A 19303-nucleotide genomic window follows, 5' to 3' on the forward strand; every position below is an offset into this window, starting at 1 on the left:
CAACACCAAAATAAAAGCTAGACAGGGAGAATCCAACATTTAAAAAATGATTTATTTAGAAATATCTTTGTCATGGCCATTGATTTTGTTATGTTTGAGTTACTCAGATAGCATAAGCCATGGCAAGATGTGTAGAATTGCAGGAAATTTGCTTTAAAACCGCAAATCTTTATCTCTGCCACATGGCAAAATGTGTAGAATTGCAGGAAATTCGCTTTAAAACAGCAAACATTTTATCCAGAAAAAACCCTGTGTGCAGGTCCTGTTCTTTGTTTCCTATGTTCTCTCTTCTCCCTCTCTCCCTCTCCTTCTCTCCCTCTCTCCTTCTCTCTTTCTCTCTTTCTCTCCCTCTCTCCTTCTCTCCCTCTCTCCTTCTCTTCCTCTCTCCCTCTCTCATTCTCTTCCTCTCTCCCTCTCTCCTTCTCTCCTTCTCTCCTTCTCTCCCTCTCTCCCTCTCACCTTCTCTCCCTCTTTCCCTCTCTCCCTCTCTCCCTCTCGCCCTTTCTCCTTCTCTCCCTCTCTCCCTCTCGCCCTCTCTCCTTCTCTCCCTCTCTCCCTCTCTCCCGCTCACCCTCTCTCCCTCTCTCCCTCTCACCCTCTCGCCCTCTCTCCCTCTCTCCTTCTCTCCCTCTCTCCCTCTCTCCTTCTCTCCCTCTCTCCTTCTCTCCTTCTCTCCTTCTCTCCCTCGCTCCTTCTCTCCCTCTCTCCTTCTCTCCCTCTCTCCCTCTCTCCCTCTCTCCCTCTCTTCCTCTCTCCCTCTCTCCCTCTCTCCCTCTCTCCCTCTCTCCCTCTCTCTCTTTATCTCTGCCACATGGCAAAATGTGTAGAATTGCAGGAAATTCGCTTTAAAACAGCAAACATTTTATCCAGAAAAAACCCTGTGTGCAGGTCCTGTTCTTTGTTTCCTATGTTCTCTCTTCTCCCTCTCTCCCTCTCCTTCTCTCCTTCTCTCCCTCTCTCCCTCTCTCCTTCTCTCCTTCTCTCCCTCTCTCCCTCTCTCCTTCTCTCCCTCTCTCCTTCTCTCCTTCTCTCCCCCTCTTTCTCTCCTTCTCTCCCCCTCTCCCCCTCTCCCTCTCTCCCTCTCTCCTTCTCGCCCTCTCTCCCTCTCCCTCTCTCCCTCTCTCCTTCTCGCCCTCTCTCCTTCTCTCCTTCTCTCCCTCTCTCCCTCTCTCCTTCTCTCCCTCTCTCCTTCTCTCCTTCTCTCCCTCTCTCCTTCTCTCCCTCTCTCCTCCTCTCCTTCTGCCTCTTTTCTCTTCTCTCTCTCTCTCCCAGGTTGGAGGCGGAGCTAGAGAAGTTACAGACCACTAGCAGCTCTGGAGATTCCATGTTGTTTTCCAACCCATGCTGGAGTATGACATCACCACGGTACCACAATGGTACAGCACACTCTACTCACTCTCTTGATTTCCTCCTGCACCACCCTTTTTCTCTCTTGCTCTCTCTCTTGTTATCTTCTTTCTAGTCTTCTCTCCCTTTGGTCCTCAGTCAGGAGAGCTCTTTCTTAGCTGAGTCGGAGTGTTGCTTAGTAACTGAACTATGGATGTTGTGTTGTGTCTCTGTAGGTGGGAGACAGGAGGACAGGCAAGGACAGAGAGAAGAGGGGGACAATAAAGCACTACACGTCAGAGTGAGTTCAATACCTAAAACTGAGGCCTTCTCAGCCAACCAGCCACACATGTTCTGAACACACTGTATTCTTTGGGCTCCCGAGTGGCGCAGTGGTCTAAGGCTGTATCACAACCGGCCGTTATTGGGAGTCCCATAGGGCGGCGCACAATTGGCCCAGCGTCGTCCGGGTTTGGCCGGTGTAGGCCGTCATTGTAAATAAGAATTTGTTCTTAACTGAACTAGTTAAATAAAGGTTAAAAAAAATATATAATTTTTTATTTTATTTGTCATCCTACCATATGGGTTCACAGTGCAATAACCCAGTGCTATAACCCAGTGCTATAACCCGGTGCTATAACCCGGTGCTGTAACCCGGTGCTATAACCTGGTGCTATAACCCAGTGCTATAACCCAGTGCTATAACCCGGTGCTATAACCCGGTGCTATAACCCGGTGCTATAACCCGGTGCTATAACCCGGTGCTATAACCCAGTGCTATAACCCAGTGCTATAACCCAGTGCTATAACCCGGTGCTATAACCTGGTGCTATAACCCAGTGCTATAACCCAGTGCTATAACCCGGTGCTATAACCCGGTGTTATAACCCGGTGCTATAACCTGGTGCTATAACCCAGTGCTATAACCCAGTGCTATAACCCAGTGCTATAACCCGGTGCTATAACCCGGTGCTATAACCCGGTGCTATAACCTGGTGCTATAACCCAGTGCTATAACCCGGTGCTATAACCCAGTGCTATAACCCGGTGCTATAACCCGGTGCTATAACCTGTTGCTATAACCCGGTGCTATAACCCGGTGCTATAACCCGGTGCTATAACCTGGTGCTACTGGCTATAGGGTGAACGCACCAATTGGTGAGTCGCTCTGGATAAGAGCGTCTGCTAAATGACGTAAATGTGCCCCTGAGCAAGGCACTTAACCCTAATTGCTCCTGTAAGTCGCTCTGGATAAGAGCGTCTGCTAAATGACTAAAATGTAAATGTAAATGTATAACCTGGTGCTATAACCCAGTGCTATAACCCGGTGCTATAACCCAGTGCTATAACCCAGTGCTATAACCCGGTGCTATAACCTGGTGCTATAACCCAGTGCTATAACCCGGTGCTATAACCCAGTGCTATAACCCGGCCCGGTGCTATAACCCGGTGCTATAACCCGGTGCTATAACCCAGTGCTATAACCCGGTGCTATAACCCAGTGCTATAACCCGGTGCTATAACCCGGTGCTATAACCCGGTGCTATAACCCGGACCTATAACCTGGTGCTATAACCCGGTGCTATAACCCGGTGCTATAACCCGGTGCTATAACCTGGTGCTATAACCCAGTGCTATAACCCGGTGCTATAACCCGGTGCTATAACCCGGTGCTATAACCCGGTGCTATAACCTGTTGCTATAACCCGGTGCTATAACCCGGTGCTATAACCCGGTGCTATAACCTGGTGCTATAACCCGGTGCTATAACCCAGTGCTATAACCCGGTGCTATAACCCAGTGCTATAACCTGGTGCTATAACCCGGTGCTATAACCCGGTGCTATAACCTGGTGCTATAACCCGGTGCTATAACCCGGTGCTATAACCTGGTGCTATAACCCGGGGCTATAACCCGGTGCTATAACCCGGTGCTATAACCCAGTGCTATAACCCGGTGCTATAACCCGGTGCTATAACCCGGTGCTATAACCTGGTGCTATAACCCAGTGCTATAACCCGGTGCTATAACCCAGTGCTATAACCCGGTGCTATAACCCGGTGCCATAACCCGGTGCTATAACCCGGTGCTATAACCCAGTGCTATAACCCAGTGCTATAACCCGGTGCTATAACCCGGTGCTATAACCCAGTGCTATAACCCGGTGCTATAACCCGGTGCTATAACCCAGTGCTATAACCTGGTGCTATAACCCGGTGCTATAACCCGGTGCTATAACCCGGTGCTATAATCCGGTGCTGTAGCTGCACTTGTTTTCATCCCTCCCTCTTTTTTCCTCCCACCTTCAGCAACAGCTCAAGTTCTCAGACCCTGGCATCTTGTCCACGCCCATGTTCCCACAACAACAAGTGCACGCCCCACCGGCGCCCGTCCCGCCAATCAGACTCCTCCACTCCCTCGGCTGTGTTTCCGTGGGAACGGGACGACCCAAAGCCTTCCGCCAGGGGACGACTCACTCCTCCTCCCTCTCCCACTCTCCCCTCCAGCCATGTCATCAGACGAGGCCAGGAAGCTGGGGGTTGTGGGATGGTGGAGGACCTCAGGAGAGAGACAGACAGTACGTGTCACTTTGTCACCTGTGTTATCATTTATTGACAGATCAATCATGTGTTCTGATGTCAGACTCCACTCCAAGCACCTTGGTTTATCGTATACTGTATGTCACAACATCATGTATTTCATACATTCTGATGTCTGGCCTCAAATCTCTCTCTAGTATTTCCAAGAATCTGAGGATTTGTTTCTTTTAGTAGTCCAATAATGGTAGTATTTGTTTCCATTAGTAGGGCAATAATATATGGTAGTATTTGTTTCCATTAGTAGGGCAATAATATATGGTAGTATTTGTTTCCATTAGTAGGCCAATAATATATGGGTAGTATTTATTTCCATTAGTTGGCCAATAATATATGGGTTATATTTATTTCCATTAGTAGGCCAATAATATATGGGTTATATTTATTTCCATTAGTATGGCAATAATATATGGGTTGTATTTGTTTCCATTACTATGGCAATAATATATGGGTAGTATTTGTTTCCATTAGTAGGGCAATAATATATGGGTAGTATTTGTTTTCATTAGTAGGCCAATAATATATGGGTTGTATTTGTTTCCATTAGTATGGCAATAATATATGGGTAGTATTTATTTCCATTAGTTGGCCAATAATAAATGGGTTGTATTTGTTTCAATTAGTATGGCAATAATATATGGGTGGTATTTATTTCCATTAGTAGGCCAATAATATATGGGTTGTATTTGTTTCCATTAGTAGGCCAATAATATATGGTTGTGTTTGTTTCCATTAGTTGGCCAATAATAAATGGGTTGTACAGTGGGGAAAAAAAGTATTTAGTCAGCCACCAATTGTGCAAGTTCTCCCACTTAAAAAGATGAGAGAGGGATGTAATTTTCATCATAGGTACACGTCAACTATGACAGACAAATTGAGGAAAAGAAATCCAGAAAATCACATTGTAGGATTTTTAATGAATTTATTTGCAAATTATGGTGGAAAATAAGTATTTGGTCACCTACAAACAAGCAAGATTTCTGGCTCTCACAGACCTGTAACTTCTTCTTTAAGAGGCTCCTCTGTCCTCCACTCGTTACCTGTATTAATGGCACCTGTTTGAACTTGTTATCAGTATAAAAGACACCTGTCCACAACCTCAAACAGTCACACTCCAAACTCCACTATGGCCAAGACCAAAGAGCTGTCAAAGGACACCAGAAACAAAATTGTAGACCTGCACCAGGCTGGGAAGACTGAATCTGCAATAGGTAAGCAGCTTGGTTTGAAGAAATCAACTGTGGGAGCAATTATTAGGAAATGGAAGACATACAAAACCACTGATAATCTCCCTCGATCTGGGGCTCCACGCAAGATCTCATCCCGTGGGGTCAAAATGATCACAAGAACGGTGAGCAAAAATCCCAGAACCACACGGGGGGACCTAGTGAATGACCTGCAGAGAGCTGGGACCAAAGTAACAAAGCCTACCATCAGTAACACACTACGCCGCCAGGGACTCAAATCCTGCAGTGCCAGACGTGTCCCCCTGCTTAAGCCAGTACATGTCCAGGCCCGTCTGAAGTTTGCTAGAGTGCATTTGGATGATCCAGAAGAGGATTGGGAGAATGTCATATGGTCAGATGAAACCAAAATAGAACTTTTTGGTAAAAACTCAAAGAATGCTGAGTTGCATCCAAAGAAAACCATACCTACTGTGAAGCATGGGGGTGGAAACATCATGCTTTGGGGCTGTTTTTCTGCAAAGGGACCAGGACGACTGATCCGTGTAAAGGAAAGAATGAATGGGGCCATGTATCGTGAGATTTTGAGTGAAAACCTCCTACCATCAGCAAGGGCATTGAAGATGAAACGTGGCTGGGTCTTTCAGCATGACAATGATCCCAAACACACCGCCTGGGCAACGAAGGAGTGGCTTCGTAAGAAGCATTTCAAGGTCCTGGAGTGGCCTAGCCAGTCTCCAGATCTCAACCCCATAGAAAATCTTTGGAGGGAGTTGAAAGTCCGTGTTGCCCAGCGACAGCCCCAAAACATCAATGCTCTAGAGGAGATCTGCATGGAGGAATGGGCCAAAATACCAGCAACAGTGTGTGAAAACCTTGTGAAGACTTACAGAAAACGTTTGACCTGTGTCATTGCCAACAAAGGGTATATAACAAAGTATTGAGAAACTTTTGTTATTGACCAAATACTTATTTTCCACTATAATTTGCAAATAAATTCATAAAAAATCCTACAATGTGATTTTCTGGATTTTTCTTTCTCATTTTGTCTGTCATAGTTGACGTGTACCTATGGTGAAAATTACAGGCCTCTCTCATCTTTTTAAGTGGGAGAACTTGCACAATTGGTGGCTGACTAAATACTTTTTTTCCCACTGTATTTGTTTCCATTACTAGGGCAATAATATATGGGTAGTATTTATTTCCATTAGTAGGCCAATAATATATGGTATTATTTGTTTCCATTATTAGGGCAATAATATATGGGTAGTATGTATTTCCATTAGTAGGGCAATAATATATGGGTAGTATTTATTTCCATTAGTAGGCCAATAATATATGGTATTATTTGTTTCCATTAGTAGGCCAATAATATATGGTAGTATTTATTTCCATTAGTAGGCCAATAATATATGGGTAGTATTTGTTTCCATTAGTAGGCCAATAATATATGGGTTGTATTTGTTTCCATTAGTAGGCCAATAATATATGGGTTGTATTTGTTTCCATTAGTAGGGCAATAATATATGGGTTGTATTTGTTTCCATTAGTAGGGCAATAATATATGGTAGTATTTGTTTCCATTAGTAGGGCAATAATATATGGGTTGTATTTGTTTCCATTAGTAGGCCAATAATATATGGGTTGTATTTGTTTCCATTAGTAGGGCAATAATATATGGTAGTATTTGTTTTGTGAGTGCAGGTTTGGAGCAGGAAGGATGCAGTTAAAGTTAAACCAGTAAAGAAAGCTAGCTTCCTTTGACAACAGAAGGGCAGAGGGAGTGTGTCAGAGGGAGTGTTTAGCCTGAATGCACCCCCATTGTCTGTCATAGTTGACGTGTACCTATGGTGAAAATTACAGGCCTCTCTCATCTTTTTAAGTGGGAGAACTTGCACAATTGGTGGCTGACTAAATACTTTTTTTCCCACTGTATTTGTTTCCATTACTAGGGCAATAATATATGGGTAGTATTTATTTCCATTAGTAGGCCAATAATATATGGTATTATTTGTTTCCATTATTAGGGCAATAATATATGGGTAGTATGTATTTCCATTAGTAGGGCAATAATATATGGGTAGTATTTATTTCCATTAGTAGGCCAATAATATATGGTATTATTTGTTTCCATTAGTAGGCCAATAATATATGGTAGTATTTATTTCCATTAGTAGGCCAATAATATATGGGTAGTATTTGTTTCCATTAGTAGGCCAATAATATATGGGTTGTATTTGTTTCCATTAGTAGGCCAATAATATATGGGTTGTATTTGTTTCCATTAGTAGGGCAATAATATATGGGTTGTATTTGTTTCCATTAGTAGGGCAATAATATATGGTAGTATTTGTTTCCATTAGTAGGGCAATAATATATGGGTTGTATTTGTTTCCATTAGTAGGCCAATAATATATGGGTTGTATTTGTTTCCATTAGTAGGGCAATAATATATGGTAGTATTTGTTTTGTGAGTGCAGGTTTGGAGCAGGAAGGATGCAGTTAAAGTTAAACCAGTAAAGAAAGCTAGCTTCCTTTGACAACAGAAGGGCAGAGGGAGTGTGTCAGAGGGAGTGTTTAGCCTGAATGCACCCCCATTGTCTTTCCTGCTGGTCGGTAGACACTGGCTGCAGTATGGGCTTTGTGTCATCCTGTATGGCTCCAGACACATTTAATTACTAGCCTTTCAGTACAGACACTGCGTTCCTCAACACAGGAGACAAGACTGCTCAAATGTACTGTGAAATGAGCTCAAAATGGATTTCACATGACTTGGAATTGTGAAACCCCAAACTAGAGTTAAAGGCATTGGAGAAACAGAGCTGATAGTGCCTTGACAGTTGACTGACTCCTCTTAGTCAATCTGTATGGATAGTCCTACATTCACAATCACCAACAGTTGCTACAGTGTTTTTGTTGTTGTTTTTCGGCCCATCCACCACCACTCTTTGGAGGACAAAAATGAACTTTCTCTTTTGTTGTTACATGGACATTCTACACACATTTTACATACATTGCACTTTATTTTATATTTTATTTTACAGTAGTTACATAGCAAGAATGCAACGCCAGGGTTGTGGGTTCGTTTCCCACGGGGGGCCAGTATGAAAATGTATGCACTCACTAACTGTAAGTCGCTCTGGATAAGAGCATCTGCTAAATGACGTAAATGTAAATGTAATGAGCTTTTAAACCCACCCCTCAGCTACTTTCAGTCCATCCTACCTATCGCCGTAAAACACCCTCTTGTGATTTCCATGGGCCATATTATTTTCAACTGTGCTGTTTCACATATTCTGAACCTGTTTAATCGCATAGTATCTACAATTTGTAAGTTCAAGATAACTATTTGTACTAAAAATATTATTATGTTGATTGAATTCCAAATCTCCCAACAGTGCTATTTGTAGGGTTAATTTGAGATAAATGTTGTGATTTTTCAGCGATTCCTGAACCTGTGACCAGAATCAAGCTACATAGGGGCAATACCAGAATAAATGATCTAGTGATTCTGTCTCTTCGCAGCAAAATCTGCAGAGCTGAGATTGTTATATGCCCCATATACAGTTAAAGTTGGAAGTTTACATACAGTTAGGTTGGAATCATTAAAACTCGTTTTTCAACCACTCCACAAATTTCTTGTTAACAGACTATAGTTTTGGCAAGTCGGTTAGGACATCTAATTTGTGCATGACACAAGTAATTTTTCCAACAATTGTTTACAGACAGATTATTTCACTTATAATTTACTGTATCACAATTCCAGTGGGTCAGAAGTTGACATACACTAAGTTGACTGTGCCTTTAAACAGCTAGGAAAATTCCAGAAAATGATGTCATGGCTTTAGAAGCTTCTGATAGGCTAATTGACATCATTTGAGTCAATTGGAGGTGTACCTGTGGATGTATTTCAAGGCCTACCTTCAAACTCAGTGCCTCTTTGCTTGACATCATGGGAAAATCAAAAGAAATCAGCCAAGACCTCAGAAAAAATATTGTAGACCTCCACAAGTCTGGTTCATCCTTGGGAACAATTTCCAAACGCCTGAAGGTACCATGTTCATCTGTACAAACAATAGTACGCAAGTATAAACACCATGGGACCACGCTGCCATCATACCGCTCAGGAAGGAGATGCGTTCTGTCTCCTAGAGATGAACGTACTTTGGTGCGAAAAGTGCAAATCAATCCCAGAACAACAGCAAAGGACCTTGTGAAGATGCTGGAGGAAACAGGTACAAAAGTATCTATATCCACAGTAAAACGAGTCCTATATCGACATAACCTGAAAGGCCGCTCAGCAAGGAAGAAGCCACTGTTCCAAAACCGCCATAAAAAAGCCAGACTACGGTTTGCAACTGCACATGGGGACAAAGATCGTACTTTTTGGAGAAATGTCCTCTGGTCTGATGAAACAAAAATAGAACTGTTTGGCCATAATGACCATCGTTATGATTGGAGGAAAAAGGGGGTTCTTGCAAGCCGAAGAACACCATCCCAACCGTGAAACACGGGGGTGACAGCATCATGCTGTGGGGTTGCTTTGCTGCAGGAGGGACTGGTGCACTTCACAAAATAGATGGCATCATGAGGAAGGAAAATGATGTGGATATATTGAAGCAACATCTCAAGACATCAGTCAGAAAGTTAAAGCTTGGTCGCAAATGGGTCTTCCAAATGGACAATGACCCCAAGCATACTTCCAAAGTTGTGGCAAAATGGCTTAAGGACAACAATGTCAAGGTATTGGAGTGGCCATCACAAAGCCCTGACCTCAATTCTATAGAAAATGTGTGGGCAGAACTGAAAAAGCGTGTGCGAGCAAGGAGGCCTACAAACCTGACTCAGTTACACCAGCTCTGTCTGGAGGAATGGGCCAAAATTCGCCCAACTTATTGTGGGAAGCTTGTGGAAGGCTACCTGAAACGTTTGACCCAAGTTAAAGAATTTAAAGGCAATACTACCAAATACTAATTGAGTGTATGTAAACTTCTGACCCACTGGGAATGTGATGAAAGAAATAAAAGCTTAAATAAATAATTTTCTCTACTATTATTCTGACATTTCACATTCTTAAAATAAAGTGGTGATCCTAACTGACCTAAGACAGTGAATTTTTACCTGGATTTAATATCTGGAATTGTGAAAAACTGAGTTTAAATGTTTTTGGCTAAGGTGTATTTAAACTTCCGACTTCAACTGTACATTACATTCTGTTTGTGGCAAGAATTTTGTATAATAATTTAAAAACTCTTTAAAGTTTTGAATCAAGCGTAGTTTTGCGTATCAGTTCATAAACCATGTGCCATGGAATCGGCACATCGAAAATCTCTTTCCAACTATTTTGGTATGGCGACGCGGTCAACATTTTGGTCCTCACGTAAAACTGACATATTTGTGTGCCAATTTTGGTCTTAAATAAAGGGCAGACAAACAACTTCCTTCTTCCTCTTTCCTCCTCAATTCTTTACAGTAATGCTGCAATCACTTGGTTGTCATTTTGGAAAGAGCAGACAGCTACAGTCTTAATCAATGTGTTAGTCGTTCTGTGAATCAATCTGACAGCTATCTGATAAATCAGTCACTTCCCTGTTTACATTCTCAACATATGACAACAACATCCACTATGTATCTACCATGAATCACTAAGATTCTCACTCAAATACATGTAATTAAATTCAAGACCCTTTTAGAAATAACTTTCATTGCCAAAGCAAACAGGGAACATATTCTCTCTCTCCTCATCTCTCCCAGTGTCAGGGTGTGTAGCAGAGCTGCAGGGGCGTACGTGAACCCTACAAGGGGAGCTGAAGGCTGAGTGTGAACGGTTCAGACAGACCCAGGACGCTCTAGCCAACGCCAGGAGAGACCTGACCACCAGAGAACAGAGTGTACAGAGGGCCAAGGACGAACTGAGCCTCGCTCACAGGAGAGCGATCGGGTTTGGATACACACACACTTACACTGTATGAAACACACACACGGGTGAGTGACTGCCAAACAAACTGCACACAAGAGTGTGACTACCAAGGCAGAGGGACACAGTCACACCTATCACACATTCAGTTATACTGTGTGTCTCCTCTCCAGGCCCAGTCGTTGGAGCAGGGTGTGAAGCAGCTGCAGGAGGAACTGAAGTGTCAGAGACAGAACACTGAGAGCAGCTGGCTGCAGCACCAGCAACGCACCAGAGACCTGGACAAACAACACCAGAGGGTGAGGGGGGGAGAGGGGGATGGGTGTGTCTGAAGGTTGCATACACCCCTCCACTGTGTGTAAGATGATCTGAAGAAGGACAAACAGAGGGTGAGGCTGTGTGTGTGTGTGTGTGTGTGTGTGTGTGTGTGGGGGGGGGGGGGGGGGGGTCTCATACACCTCTGTAGCTACTCACCCAGGTGTGATGGTGTGTAAGGTGATCTGGAAAAAGTCTAGTGTCAACTCAAGTAAAAAAAAAAAGTATGAAAATAACAATAATGAGGCTATATACAAGAAGTATCAGTACTAAGTCAATGTGCAGGGGTACAGGGTAGTAATGAGGCTATATACAAGAAGTATCAGTACTGAGTCAATGTGCAGGGGTACGGGGTAGTAATGAGGCTATATACAAGGAGTATCAGTACTGAGTCAATGTGCAGGGGTACAGGGTAGTAATGAGGCTATATACAAGAAGTATCAGTACTAAGTCAATGTGCAGGGGTACAGGGTAGTAATGAGGCTATATACAAGAAGTATCAGTACTGAGTCAATGTGCAGGGGTACGGGGTAGTAATGAGGCTATATACAAGGAGTATCAGTACTGAGTCAATGTGCAGGGGTACAGGGTAGTAATGAGGCTATATACAAGAAGTATCAGTACTGAGTCAATGTGCAGGGGTACGGGGTAGTAATGAGGCTATATACAAGGAGTATCAGTACTGAGTCAATGTGCAGGGGTACAGGGTAGTAATGAGGCTATATACAAGAAGTATCAGTACTGAGTCAATGTGCAGGGGTACGGGGTAGTAATGAGGCTATATACAAGGAGTATCAGTACTGAGTCAATGTGCAGGGGTACAGGGTAGTAATGAGGCTATATACAAGAAGTATCAGTACTAAGTCAATGTGCAGGGGTACAGGGTAGTAATGAGGCTATATACAAGAAGTATCAGTACTGAGTCAATGTGCAGGGGTACGGGGTAGTAATGAGGCTATATACAAGGAGTATCAGTACTGAGTCAATGTGCAGGGGTACAGGGTAGTAATGAGGCTATATACAAGAAGTATCAGTACTGAGTCAATGTGCAGGGGTACGGGGTAGTAATGAGGCTATATACAAGGAGTATCAGTACTGAGTCAATGTGCAGGGGTACAGGGTAGTAATGAGGCTATATGCAAGGATTACTGTCCCGTGTAGCTCAGTTGGTAGACTATGGCGCTTGCAACGCCAGGGTTGTGGGTTCGATTCCCACGGGGGGCCAGTATGAAAATGTATGCACTCACTAACTGTAAGTCGCTCTGGATAAGAGCGTCTGCTAAATGACTAAAAATGTAAAATGTAAATGAGTTCCGGTACCCGAGTCAATGTGCAGGGGTACGGGGTAGTTGAGGCAATACAATATGTACACTGAACAAAAACATAAATGCAACATGCAATAATTTAAAAGATTTTAATGAGTTAAAGTTCATATAAGAAAATCAGTCAATTTAAATAAATAAATTAGGCCCTAATCTATGGATTTCACATGATTTCACATCACATGAGAGATGTGCATCTTGTTGGTCACAGATACCTTAAATAAAAGGTAGGGGCGTGGACCAGGAAACCAGTCAGTATCTGGTGTGATCACCATTTGCCTCATGCAGCGCAACACATCTCCTTCGCATAGAGGAAATCAGGCTGATTGTGGCCTGTGAAATGTTGTCCCACTCCTCTTCAATGGCTGTGCGAAGTTGCTGGATATTGGTGGGAACTGGAACACGCTGTCATACACCTCAATCCAGAGCATCCCAAACATGCTCAATGGGAGACATGTCTGGTGAGTATGCAGACCATGCAAGAACTGGGACATTTTCAGCTTCCAGGAATTGTGTACAGATCCTTGTGACATGGGGCCATGCATTATCATGCTAAAACATGAGGTGATAGCGGCGGATGAATGGCGCGACAATGGGGCCTCAGGATCTCGTCACGGTATCTCTGTGCATTCAAATTGCCATCGATAAAAATGTTAATTGTCGGTTACTTCTGCCAAATTCTCTAAAACAATGGTAGAGAAATTAACATTAAATTCTCTGGCAACAGCTCTGGTTGTTGCACGCTCCCTCAAAATTTGAGACATCTGTGGCATTGTGTTGTGTGACAAAACAGCATATTTTAGAGTGGCCTTTTATTGTCCCCAGCACAAGATGCAACTGTGTAATGATCATGCTGTTTAATCAGCTTCTTGAATGCCACACCTGTCAGGTGGATGGATTATCTTGGCAAAGGAGAAATGCTCACTAACAGGGATGTAAACCCATTTGAAAGAAATTAGCTTTTTGTGTTCGTATGGAACATTTCTGGGATCTTTTATTTCAACTCATGAAACATGGGACCAACACATTACGTGTTGTGTTTATATTTTTGTTCAGTGTACATGTAGGTAGGGGTAAAAGTGACTAGGCATTCAGGACAGATAATTAACTGAGTAGCAGCAGCGTATGTGGAGAGTATGAAAGTGTGTAGTGTGTATGTATGTGCGTATGTAGTGTGTGTATGTGTGTTGGAGTGTCAGTGTAGTGTGTGTGGATCCAGTGAGTGTGCATAGAGTCAGTGCAAATTATTTTTTATTTTTTATAAAGGGGTTCGATGTAAATAGTCCAGGTAGCCATTTGATTAACTGTTCAGGAGCCTTTCGGTCCCAGACTTGATGCACCGGCACTCCATTTCCTATATAGTGTACTACTTTTGACCAGGGCCCATAGGTTAGTACACTATGTAGGGAGTAGGGTGCCATTTGGGACTCAGATCGCAGTGTTTCCCCTATATGCATTATCTGCTAAATCGTAACAAATTTTAATACGTTAATTATTTATAATGTAGATGTATAAATGTACATTGAGTGTACAAAACATTAAGATCACCTTCCTAATATTGAGTTGCACCCCTCAGAAAAGGGCTGTACATTACAGTAAAAGAGATGCTTGGTTATTCCAGGCTCACAGGTGCTACTTAACACTTTCTGAGAATATTTCCCACTCTACTACTAGTCTAGCTTTTCAACCTCTAGTTCATGAATGATAACAATGAATCACTTTCAGTTCCTCCAGTCAGTCACCACAGTCTAGTAAATCAACCGCAGGCCTGACCTCAGTAAAATACAGTGCATTCGGAAAGTATTCATACCCATTCCCTTTTTCCACATTTTGTTACATTAAAGCCTTATTCTAAAATTGATTAAATAAATACAAATCTCATCAATCTACACACAATACCCCATAAGGACAAAGCTAAAACAGGTTTTTAGAAATGTTTGCCAATTTATTTTAAAAAAACTCAACTGAAATACCTTATTTACATAAGAATTCAGACCCTTTGCTATGAGACTCGAAATTGAGCTCAGGTGCATCCTGTTTCCATTGATCATCCTTGAGATGATTCTACAACTTCATTGGAGTCCACCTGTGGTAGATTCAACTGATTGGACATGATTTGGAAAGGCACACACCTGTCTATATAAGGTCCCACAGTTGACAGTGCATGTCAGATCAAAAACCAAGCCATGAGGTCAAAGGAATTGTCCGTAGAGCTCCGAGACAGGATTGTGTCGAGGCACAGATCTGGGGAAGGGTACCAAAAAATGTCTGCAGCATTGAAGGTCCCCAAGAACACAGTGGCCTCCATCATTTTTAAATGGAAGAAGTTTGGAACCACCAAGACTCTTCCTAGAGCTGGCCGCCCCTCGGCCAAACTGAGTAATCGGGGGAGAAGGGCCTTGGTCAGGGAGGTGACCAAGAACCCGATGGTCACTCTGACAGAGCTCTAGAGTTCCTTACAGAAGGACAACCATCTCTGCAGCACTCCACCAATCAGGCCTTTATGGTAGAGTGGCCAGACAGAAGCCACTCCTCAGTAAAAGGAACATGACAGCCCGCTTGGAGTTTGCCAAAAGGCACCTAAAGACTCTCAGATTCTCTGGTCTGATGAAAACAAGATGGAACTCTTTGGCCTGAATGCCAAGCGTCACATCTGAAGGAAACCTGGCACCATCCCTACATTGAGGCATGGTGGTGGCAGCATCATGCTGTGGGGATGTTTTTTAGTGGCAGGGACTGGGAGACTAGTCAGGATCGAGGGAAAGATGAACGGAGCAAAGTACAGAGAGATCCTTGATGAAAACCTGCTCCAGAGCGCGCAGGACCTCAGACTAGGGCGAAGGTTGACCTTCTAACAGGACAACGACCCTAGGTACACAGCCAAGACAACGCAGGAGTGGCTTCGGGACAAGTCTCTGAATGTCAGTGAGTTGCCCAGCCAGAGCCCGGATTTGAACCCGATCTAGCATCTCTGGAGAGACCTGAAAATAGCTATGCAGCGACACTCCCCAACCAACCTGACAGAGCTTGAGAGGATCTGCAGAGAAGATTGGGAGACACTCCCCAAATACAGGTGTGCCAAGCATGTAGCGTCATACCCAAGAAGACTCGAGGCTGTAATCACTGCCAAAAGTGCTTCAACAAAGTACTGAGTAAAGGGTCTGAATACTTTTATTTTTTACCCCTTTTTCTCCCCAATTTCGTGATATCCAATTGGTAGTTACAGTCTTGTCCCATCGCTGCAACTCCCCTTTGGACTCGGGAGAGGCGAAGGTCGAGAGCCATGCGTCCTCCAAAACACAACCCTGCCAAGCCGCACTGCTTCTTGACACACTGGTTGCTTAACCCGGAAGCCAGCCGCACCAATGTGTCAGAGGAAACACCGTCCAGCTGGCGACCGAAGTCAGCTTGCAGGCGACCGAAGTCAGCTTGCAGGCGTCCGGCCCGCCACAAGGAGTCGCTAGAATACGATGGGACAAGGATATCCCGGCTGTCCAAACCCTCCCCTAACCCGGACGACGCATGGGCCAATTGTGCGCCGCCTCATGGGTCTACCGGTCACGGCCGGCTTTAGATAGATAGATAGATAGATAGTTGTGTTTGCTAATCCAAGTTTATCATTTTAAAAGACTAATTGATCATTAGAAAACCCTTTTGCAATTATGTTAGCACAGCTGAAAACTGTTGTGCTGATTAAAGAAGCAATAAAACTGGCCTTCTTGAGACTAGTTGAGTATCTGGAGCATCAGCAATTGTGGGTTCGATTACATTTACATTTTTAGTCATTTAGCAGATGCTCTTATCCAGAGTGAATTAGAGTTATCCAGAGAAATTGCCAAGAAACTGAAGATCTCGTACAATGCTGTGTACTACTCCCTTCACAGAACAGCGCAAACTGGCTCTAACCAGAATAGAAAGAGGAGTGGGAGGCCTCGGTGCACAACTGAGCAAGAGGACAAATACATTAGTGTCTAGTTTGAGAAACAGGCGCCTCACAGGTCCTGAACTGGCAGCTTCATTAAATTGTACCCGCAAAACACCAGTCTCAACATCAACAGTGAAGAGGCGACTCCGGGATGCTGACCTTCTAGGCAGAGTTGCAAAGAAAAATACATATCTCAGACTGCCCATCTTAATCTTTTCTTTTTATTGGCCAGTCTGAGATATGGCTTTTTCTTTGCAACTCTGCCTAGAAGGTCAGCATCCCGGAGTTGCCTCTTCACTGTTGACGTTGAGACTGGTGTTTTGCGGGTACTATTTAATGAAGCTGCCAGTTGAGGACCACATTTCTAAGTGACCCCAAACTTTTGAACGGTAGTGTAGATAGATGGATAGATACAACAGGATCTGTCCTATAGATACAGTGGATATAAAAAGTCTACACACCCCTGTTAAAATGCCAGGTTTTTGTGATGTAAAAGAATGAGACAAAGATAAATCATGTCAGAACTTTTTCCACTGTTAATGTGACCTATAATGTGAACAATTCATTTGAAAAACAAACTGAAATCTTCGAGGGGGAAAAATGAAAAATAAAAATCTTACAATAACCTGGTGTGTAGACTTTTTATATCCACTGTATATACAGTGGGGAGAACAAGTATTTGATAACCTGCAAAATCGGCAGTGTTTCCTACTTACAAAGCATGTAGAGGTCTGTAATTTTTATCATAGGTACACTTCAACTGTGAGAGACGGAATCTAAAACAAAAATCCAGAAAATCACATTGTATGATTTTTAAGTAATAAATTTGCATTTTATTGCATGACATAAGTATTTGATCACCTACCAACAAGTAAGAATTCCGTCTCTCACAGACCTGTTCATTTTTCTTTAAGAAGCTCTCCTGTTCTCCACTCATAACCTGTATTAACTGCACCTGTTTGAACTCGTTACCTGTATAAAAGACACCTGTCCACACACTCAATCAAACAGACTGCAACCTCTCCACAATGGCCAAGACCAGAGAGCTGTGTAAGGACATCAGGGATACAATTGTAGACCTGCACAAGGCTGGGATGGGCTACAGGACAATAGGCAAGCAGCTTGGTGAGAAGGCAACAACTGTTGGCGCAATTATTAGAAAATGGAAGAAGTTCAAGATGACGGTCAATCACCCTCTATCTGGGGCTCCATGCAAGATCTCACCTCGTGTGGCATCAATGATCATGAGGAAGGTGAGGGATCAGCCCAGAACTACACAGCAGGACCTGATCAATGACCTGAAGAGAGCTGGGACCACAGTCTCAAAGAAAACCATTAGTAACACACTACGCCGTCATGGATTAAAATCCTGCAGCGCATGCAAGGTCCCCCTGCTCAAGCCAGTGCATGTCCAGGCCCGTCTGAAGTTTGCCAATGACCATCTGGATGATCCAGAGGAGGAATGGGAGAAGGTCATGTGGTCTGATGAGACAAAAATATAGCTTTTTGGTCTAAACTCCACTCGCCGTGTTTGGAGGAAGAAGAAGGATGAGTACAACCCCAAGAACACCATCCCAACCGTAAAGCATGGAGGTGGAAACATCATTCTTTGGGGATGCTTTTCTGCAAAGGGGACAGGACGACTGCACCGTATTGAGGGGAGGATGGATGGGGCCATGTATCGCCAGATCTTGGCCAACAACCTCCTTCCCTCAGTAAGAGCATTGAAGATGGGTCGTGGCTGGGTCTTCCAGCATGACAACGACCCGAAACACACAGCCAGGCCAAATAAGGACTGGCTCCGTAAGAAGCATCTCAAGGTCCTGGAGTGGCCTAGCCAGTCTCCAGACCTGAATCCAATAGAAAATCTTTGGAGGGAGCTGAAAGTCTGTATTGCCCAGCGACAGCCCCGAAACCTGAAGGATCTGGAGAAGGTCTGTATGGAGGAGTGGGCCAAAATCCCTGCTGCAGTGTGTGCAAACCTGGTCAAGACCTACAGGAAACATATGATCTCTGTAATTGCAAACAAAGGTTTCTGTACAAAATATTAAGTTCTGCTTTTCTGATGTATCAAATATTTATGTCATGCAATAAAATGCAAATTCATAACTTAAAAATCATACAATGTGATTTTCTGGATTTTTGTTTTTAGATTCCGTCTCTCACAGTTGAAGTGTACCTATGATAAAAATTACAGACCTCTACATGCTTTGTAAGTAGGAAAACCTGCAAAATTGGCAGTGTATCAAATACTTGTTCTCCCCACTGTAGATAGATAGATAGATAGATACAACAGGATCTGTCCTTTAGCTCAATAGATAGACACAACAGGATATGTCCTTTAGATAGATAGATAGATAGATAGATAGATAGATAGATAGATAGATAGATAGATAGATAGATAGATAGATAGATAGATAGATAGATAGATAGATAGATAGATAGATAGATAGATAGATAGATAGATAGATAGATAGATAGATAGATAGATAGATAGATAGATAGATAGATAGATAGATAGATACAACAGGATCTGTCCTTTAGACAGATAGGTGGATAGATAGATACAACATGACCTGTCCTTTAGCTCAATAGATAGATACAACAGGATATGTCCTTTAGATAGATAGAAAGATAGATAGATAGATAGATAGATAGATAGATAGATAGATAGATAGATAGATAGATAGATAGATACAACAGGATCTGTCCTTTAG

This window comes from Coregonus lavaretus (genome assembly GCF_964263955.1).
Source record: "Coregonus lavaretus genome assembly, chromosome: 29".
Classification (NCBI taxonomy): domain Eukaryota; kingdom Metazoa; phylum Chordata; class Actinopteri; order Salmoniformes; family Salmonidae; genus Coregonus; species Coregonus lavaretus.